This window comes from Vombatus ursinus, unplaced genomic scaffold, assembly GCF_900497805.2.
Source record: "Vombatus ursinus unplaced genomic scaffold, bare-nosed wombat genome assembly UNPS02014870.1, whole genome shotgun sequence".
NCBI lineage: Eukaryota > Metazoa > Chordata > Mammalia > Diprotodontia > Vombatidae > Vombatus > Vombatus ursinus.
The window spans coordinates 10,012,886-10,021,889 of NW_020954648.1; positions in this window are offsets into that span (position 1 = coordinate 10,012,886).

Here is a 9,004-nt window from a genome sequence, read left to right on the forward strand (position 1 = left end):
GACTCGAACCATCCCTGAATAAAGTCTCATATTTCTCTGTTTAACCTTTCATACGTTTTTATAAAAGACTATTTATTTTTACATTCTAACTTTTATTTTAATTATTTGAAGGCATGTTCTATTCCTCTGCTAGGCTTTAAAGTTCTTAAGGGCCAAGTACTGCACTTTTCACCTGCCATGTCTGTATCTCAAATGCCAAAGCACAATGCCCTTTACACAGTAAATATTCAGCAAATGGTTAAAACTAAACATATAAGATATGAATTATATTCAAATCACTAAGATAAAATTTGAATTTAATCAACTTTTCCACCAAGAAAATTATCTTTTTTGATCAAACCTTAAAACTCACAACTCAAAAATAGCTTTTTATTTTTAGGAAATACTAAAATTCTAAAACATTAACAGAAAAAATTTTCAAAAATTAATTTTTTTAGCTACATTTTAAAAACTGGATAATTTATTTTATTTACTAAATTTACTTAAACCAGATACTTATGAAGTCACTGGGAGATGAACTATCAGTAGCAGTTCAACAAAGTTTACTATTGAAATTGGGTGCTCTTTTAGACATCGTATCATAGATTTAGAACTAGAAAAGACCTTAGGTATCGTCCAATTCATTTTAGAGATGAGGAAACTGAGTCTTAGGTTAAGTGACTTGCCCCAAGTCCTATAGATAGTAAGAGGAAGAGTCAGGACTTGAACCCAGATCCAGCCCTTTTCCATTACACCACATTGCCTCCCTAATTACATGACACTCCCATTGGCTTATACTGTCCTTAATATTTCTAAATAACCTACAAACCTCTGGAAGCCCAATAATATTGGCCTCCAAATAAAATTCATGGTTTGTTTGGACCCATTTATTACAAAGGTTGTATCAGTTTTGTCTAAAATGAACAGGGACTTAACCTTTTTTGTGTCACATTTTGTATGTTTCCCTTTGGCAGTGAAGCCTATGAACCTCTTCTCCGAATGATGTTTTGAATTGCATGTAATATATAATATTACAAAGAAAACCAATTATACCAATATACAATTCACATACCCCAGGTTAAAAAGCCCTACTTTAGAACTTGTCATTCCTATTTTCGTGATATCTTTATTCATATATATACATACACACATTATAAATGTATATAGTCTGTGGTGGTTTTCTTAAGTTTTTCTACCAAAAAATGTAAATTAGATTTAGTTAGGTTTTTGACAACAAAAAATTAAACCTGGCTTAAGTGTTTTTAATCTACCTTGTTAAAAGGCATTAGCATTCCTTGAGGAAATAAAAATATTTTATGTTTTTAACTGACAAGTGTGTATATATCTAAATTGATAAAGATATACCCACACTTTCACATACCTATAGGCACATACAAAGACAAGGTCATATCTAGTTACACAAGCGCAAAGAAGCGGAGAGGTAGAGATCAGTAAGAGGCTACATGCTTTAGTAGATGAATGCATTGGCAGGGAGAAGGCAGGTACCTAGTAATACTTCAAGGCAGGTGGTGGTACAGTGGATACTATACTGGCCTTAGAGTCAGGAAGACCTCAATTCAAATCCAGCTTCAGGCACTTACTAGCTATGCGAAGGTCATTTAACCTCTAATTGCCTCATTTTCCTCAACTGTAAAGTGAGGATAATAACAGCTCCTACATGCCAGGGTGTGTGAGGATCAAATGAAATAATATTTGTTTTAAAAAATTCTTCTTATTCCCTAGTGTATAGAAAGACAAGAGAGAATTGTACCTGTAACAGTCATACCACAATATCTCAACTGGCTAATCTGACCCCCTGTAACCTATCAACGTTATCTTATGAATAAGAGTGTTCCAACTGCTTACTGAGCTATTCTAGCAAACTGTAAAAATAAGTCAGTCTCATCCAGTTATACATTATATATATAGTAGTGATATTAAACAAGGTCAGAGGAGAGGGAAAGGAACTGAGGTCAATGAAACAACCACAGGATGCTAGTTATATTATTATTAACAGGAAGTGAAATCAAGTCATCATTGCACCAGTTTCTCTAGTGTCCTGTTTATTTCTGCTTTACTGGTCTGAAAGCTCATATTTTTATCTATTATGTCGGTATCTCTGTGTGAGTGTTTTAAAAGAAAAGGTCAGTCATCCCTGCTATAGTTATTCCAAAGAGGCTTTAGAAAAGCACTGGGCAGATACGTTATAAATATTAAAAGAGAAAATGCTAGGTCTGGGAATCATGGTAGCTCCTCTAGTTCACGTGAACATAAAGTTATAAATAAAAAGTCGACATTGGAAAATCAGTCTCCCAAAGCATTCACTTAATAACTAAATACTCTGCCTATGGTGCTGGTTTTTTTCCTGTGCTTAACAACTGATCTCCACTGCACTTTGACAACATGAACCAAAAGCTTCCTAACACAAAGGTTTTGAAACACTGGAGCTAAGGATGTTAGTGGGCTATTTTCCTAGAATATTCAGAAGGAGAATAAGTTAGGTGGTGTGTTCTTTGGATGTAGAACTCTAGAGATCACTTTCAATTTTATTGTCTTTCTTTTCTATACATTTTCCTTATTGTTAAAGGGGAAAAAAATGAACTAAGAAGGCCCCATGTTAATCATTAGCTCCAGTTGGTAGTTACAAGCCTTGTAAAGTCATATCTTGTGTTTAGGGGAATATAATGCATACATTCATGCATACACACACATACACACACACTTCATGTAAAATTTTCTAATTTGTTTTAAAGACACAATTTTTTTTTTAAAAAAGGTCTTTACAAATCAATTGGTATGATGGCATGGTTAGCTTCCCAAGTCTCTGACCTCATTATCCCAGATGTTCTAATACTGCAGCAACAATCACCTTCAAGTATCATTTTAATCCTGCCAGTCTCCTTTAAAAAAAACAAAAACAACAAAACAACAAAAAACAAATTCCTCTTGATTTAAAAGAAAATTCTTGACCATTCTACCAACAGATTCAAGTGATTTAAGTATTCTTATCTCCTAACTACCAAGTAAATCTACTTAATATTATACACACACACACAAACACACACACACACACACACATATTTTTTATGGCTTTCCCTCACCTTCAAGTCAGAGCAAGAGAATTAGGCTCCCTATTCCTATCATTTGTACTTCTATACACATTAACAACCCAATTTTCCTGATACCTGAAGTTTAATCCTTTAGGCACTTAGTTTGGTATTGTTTTTTAAATAGCTGCTTGTTTTAGTTAATGAAAATTTTTCTAACATGTATTAAACAATTTCTTTCCTCAGTAAAGAATATAATGGACACAACATATTTAATATGACTATGGGTCATCATTATGATTATCTACAACTATACCAAGCTGTAGATGGTACAGAGGCATAGAATGGGTTTGGATCCTAAGAACTGTCCCTAGAACTTACTTTCGCAAAAAAAAAGTTCTTGATTCCAGTTTGCTTTTGGGAGTTTTGCCCCTCTCAAAAAGGTAAAAAGAATATGCTTCTGTATGACCTCCAGGGCAGTAAAACATGACTGTTTTTCTATAAATCAAAAGTCTGAAGCAGATTTTTCCCAAGTAGTTTTCTCACTCTCCTTTGTGAGTGAGATGACTTTCTATTTATTCTTTATTTCTATTTATAGTTTCTTCTAACTTATCAGCAACATTCAAAACATGAATTGTTCAGAATATTATTTCTACATCATTAACACAATGCACCCCTTTATCAGCTTCAATTCATTCTTCTTGGCATTTTCATTAAGTTTGTGGATGGGATACAAAGGAGTATCCTGGAGTATTTCAATAATCAGTGTTTCCATATTTTAGGAAGAGTTTACTCATAAGCCTACAAATTAGAGGATGATACATCTGCAAACAACAGGCCACAATTTTTCCAAGCCCTCCTCAGTGTTTGAATATAATTCTGGGCACAAATGCATTCACAAATTGCATTTATAACATAATAATGCTAAAATCTGTACATGGTACTTTATGATATATCAATTTCCTCATGAAATCTCTTCCCTAATAACCATTCATATTCTGATAATCAGCTATAAATCAACAAGGTAACAATGGAAATCAGGAAGATAGTAAAAATGTTACCAACCACTAACTTCCTCAGGACGAGCTCTACGATTGTCTAGAAACAAAATAGCTTTACAATCCTCCAACACATCTATGGTTGGGAATAGATTCTTCTCTGAAGAGAAGGTAGGGTTATTTCAGAAAAAAAGATTTTCCATCAATATATTAGCTCACATTTTGTAAATAACAGGTAAATGTGAGATACTTTTAACACTCTAGAATGATTAAATGTTCAGATCCCAAAGGGTTTTGTTTTGTGGAAACCTGAAGCATTTACACTGGCAAAGAGTCAAGCTGTCTTTATCCTATTTAAATGTGGCAACACTTGATTTAGTAGCACTTGCTAGGGTAGAGTTTAGCAAGTATCATCCATAGATCCGTTTCATCTGCAACTATTCAAAGGATAGATTATGTTCAAAAATATTATATTTCAAAGTCACACACCTCTGTGCAGCCTCATTCTTTACTATTTTTTTCTTCCACCAGTTCTGCCTAGGTTTCTATTGCCCTGCCTTCAGTAACTGACTTACCTACTCTGCTCTCATTTTCCTGTTCTGTGCAATAATCTTTAAGGTTTCTTCCAGTTCTAAGTCTTGTGGTTCTAAGATCCCAGTTGGAAATACAAAAGCCACCAATCAAAAGATCCATAAGACTCCTATGGACATTAGCTATAAACGTCTTTTGTCTTCTCAGCTAGCATTGGGCGGAAACTAGGAAACTCTATGATCTTTCATTCAGAATATTTATCTATAACTAATTTTCCCATATACATAGAACCATTCATCAATTTTAGTTGACTTCAAATCTGCAAAAAATTTTACCAACTGTCCTTTCTGAGGCTTGATTTTTTAAAATATAAACCAACTCTTTACTAATCCATCACATTTTCCTATGCTCACCTTTTCAAGTCATATATAGATCTTTCAACATTAACAAAACTTTCTTCTTGCTTTTGACCTCTACCTTTTGGAATCCTTATGACTTCTATAGTACATTTAGCTTTGTTACATTCCTTCTTTATATGCTACTATGCAAACTATTATATCACAGCACAGCTTGCCAATGTCCTATGGCAAATATGGCCTATATATCAGTCGGTAGCATCCAGTGTAGCACTACCAAATTACAGTGATGCCTTCTGAGGCCCCCTAAGTTTATAGGGCTGTTTGGTTATAATTTTTGTGGTTATCTTCTTGTGGTCAAAGGTTCTCCCCATTGATTTTCCTTACCACTGCCACTGTCTATTCAACACCATCATCACTTTTTCCAGTCTAGAAGGATGAACTAGGTGAGTTCCAAGGTACCTTCTGGATCAGAAATAATAATGATGGAATCGAGTAACAGGCAATAACAGTGGCAAGAAAAGTCCTACGTTAAAGACAGTATGGTGTAGGAAAAAAGATTTCTAGATTTGGAGTCAAATGGGATATTTTGAGTTCCAGGTCTTTTCCTTACCAGATACATAACTATGGGCAAATGATTTCAACTCTCTTGGGTCTCAGTTTCCTCATTTGTAAAAAGTGAATAAAATTGTAAGGTACTATTTCAAAGGATTGTTGATAAAATGAAATAAATGTCTACAAAGCATTTTGTAAACCTTAAAGCACTACCTAAATGTCAGTTGTTATTTATTGTAATCTCCACCACTGCTTCTACAAGTTTGTCACTCTTGTATTTTCTTTTCACTCTTCTTTTTCCTTCTCTGTTCTCTGTTAGCTCTCGTGCCTCTTTTCAGTGTTGCTTCCCTATGGTTCTCAGGTTTTACACCAATGAGGCTTGAATTTACAGTCATCATCAGTTAGTTAAGATTTCCTCTCCTTCTGATAAGCAAACCAACCAAATAATGTACAATCTTCAGTTACTCAGCTATTTTTATCCTACTTAAAGCTTACACTTTTTTAAAAGTTTCTTTATTAAGCACTTTTCCAGAAGATTGGGGACATAGGAAATATAACCTCCAGAGAAGTGAAGCATTATTATTCATACATATTACACCTTTCCATCATCTGCCCCATTACATTATGATTCAGAATCATGAAAAGCTTCATGGTGTGGTGAAAAGTGCACTAATTTTGGATCTAGAAAACCTGGAGTCCAGTCCTGGTTCTCATACTTCCTAGCTGGGTAACCTGAGGCAAGTTACTTAACCTCTCTTGAATTCAGTTTCCTCATCTGTAAAAGGTGAATAATAATCTTTATACTACCTACCTCATGAAGTTGTTGTAAAGAAAGTGCTTTGTAAACATTAAAGTGAATAAATCATAGAAATTATTATTATTCAACAACCTCAGGAAAATACACACAAGGAGATATTCCTTGGGCCTGTTCTATATAACAGTTGTACTGATGACTGAGATGATGCTATCAGGATAATACCGATCAGATTTACTGATTGTACTACATTAATAATATTCCTAATACTTGGAAAGGTAGAATTAAAATTCAAAATGACCAACAGGGTCAAGTACAAAGTGGTTTACTTAAGGAGAATAAGTCAATAAGATGACAAAATGAGGAAGTTATAAGTAAGGGGAAAAAGGCTCAGGGTCATAATCACCACAAACTGAATATGAGTCAGCAATGAAGGGCTACTGCTACTGCTCCAAAAAAGGCTAATAATATTTTTGAGAGCTATTAAGAAGAGTATGACGTGCAAGTGTCAGGAAGTAATTCTTCCCATGCAAGCTGTACTGCAAAGACTATTATCCAGAAACTGTTGCAGTTTGGGCTACTACCATTTCAAATGGATATAGAGAAATTGGAGAAAGTATTCAGAAAATAGTGAGTGATGATTAAAAGGCTAGAAAACAGATTTAGTGAGAAAAGGCTGAGGGAAACGGGGATGCTTAGTCTGAAGAAGTCAAAGCTAAAAGGCCCATAAAGTTTTAAAAGAAGGGATTAAACTATGGCATTGGTGCCTTACCTCCCTTACTCTCCTGGGAGTTTAAATTTGTTATCTCCAGCAAAGTGTTTTATGTATACTAGACACAATACATTTTTGTTGAATAGATAACTTGAGTAGCACTAGATTTGGGAGACCTGGATTTAAATGATAGCTCTGACACTTTGTAACATTAGATAAATCACTTAACTAAGCCGAGTTTCAGTCTCCTCATCTGCAACATGGGGACAATGATACTTGATACTATCTACACTTGTACTATCTATGGCGGGAAAAATGTTTCGCAAACCTTAAATAATTACATAAAAGTGTAGTACTACTTCCAACTCAAAGATTCTATGATTCTACTTTTCCTTTGTACAAAAATAGCTTCCCTATGCCCTAGGTTAAATTTTTTGAGAAAAATTTTGGTCTAGACCTGCGATTTCATCAGTAAAGGAAATTCCCTTTACCAATTCAGACTGGCACTTATAGTCTTTGAGTGTTTCCTGGACCCTGGAGGAATTACAAGGTCATTCTGCCTGCCAATTATGTGTTTGGAGCCAGATCCTCCTAACCCCAAGGCCAGCTCTCTAGCCTTTAAGTCAAAGTGTAGAGACAGGTGTTAGGTTCTTGATCTTCAAGGTGGATTCGCCTATGAGGACAAGGCTGGTGCCACAGCTGAAAGCCTGCTAGATGACAAACTCCACGGGGAAAGGTACTTTCATAACTTCTCCTTAACCTAGTAGTGTTTTGCACAAAGGAGGCATTTAATAAATGGTTGATTTATGAATAAATGAATGAATGATAGCTCCAGACCTATTCAAGAATTCAGAAACAGTCTGCTGGCTTTAATGTTCATCCTGCTCTGATAACCAATAAGTTACATGCTGAGATTTCATTGTAAAGCTATGTCACCACCACAGGCAAGGTTTATATTAACATAAGAAAAATAATTTTTAAAATCTATATATTAGTCTAGAAAAGCTAATACTGTATGTATATGACCTTCTTTACCATCATTTGTTCTTCTGTTCCATACTAAACAAGCTTTTAAAGCAAAGAGAAAGCAGTATAGTTAAGCAGACCTGTGTCCAAATCCCCTCTTAGGCATTTAACAGCTATTGGACCCTAGGCTAGTTATAACCATTCTAAGCCTCAGTTTGCTCATCTGTAAAATGGAAATAATAACAGTACCTATATTATAAGGTTATTGTATCAAAGGAAATAATGTATTATTTTTGTATGGGAGCAAGGATAAAAAAACCCAGCAATATACCATTAAAGGACATCAGAAGCAACAAGATATAGCACCAAATCTTAGTTCAGTAGGAAAGTTTAGGTTTAAGGTATAATCAACCTGATTCTCTAGACCAAGGGTGGGGAACCTGTGGCCTTGAGGCCACATATGGCTGTCCAGGTGCATGGGTGTGGCCTTTTGACTGAGTCCAAGTTTTACAGAACAAATCCTTAAGGGGATTTGTCCTGTGAAGTTTGGATTCAGTCAAAGGACCGCACTTGAGGACCTAGAGGGCCACATGTGGCCTAGAGGCTGAAGGTTCCCCACCCCTGCTCTAGACTGTGGTTCAAAGAGAAAATGTGCCTAAACCTAAATAGGGACATCCTTCAAGGATCGGTGCTGAAAAAACACAACACAATGACAATTTGGGTCACTATTTATAAGCCCTACTGCCATGTTTAAGTGAAAAGCCTTGCACAAAAGTCATGCCTACAGGTACTTTCCAAGAGAAGCAGATTTCAGCTGTGGGAAGACTTTAACCTAAGGAAAAATTTCCTTACAATTTGAGCTATCTAAAAATGAAATGGGCTTCCTAAGGGAGTAGTGATGTCCCTGGAGGTCATTAGATACCACTTAAAGGGGATGTGATGGCCAGGTTTCGTGCTTTGAGGAGCTGAAGACTAGATGACCTCTGAGGGATTCCAATTTCAAGGTCCTATGATGAGAAAGAAAGAGAGAGAGAGACAGAGAGAGAGACAGAGAAAGAAAAAGAAAGAAAGAAAGAAAGAAAGAAAGAAAGAAAGAAAGAAAGAAA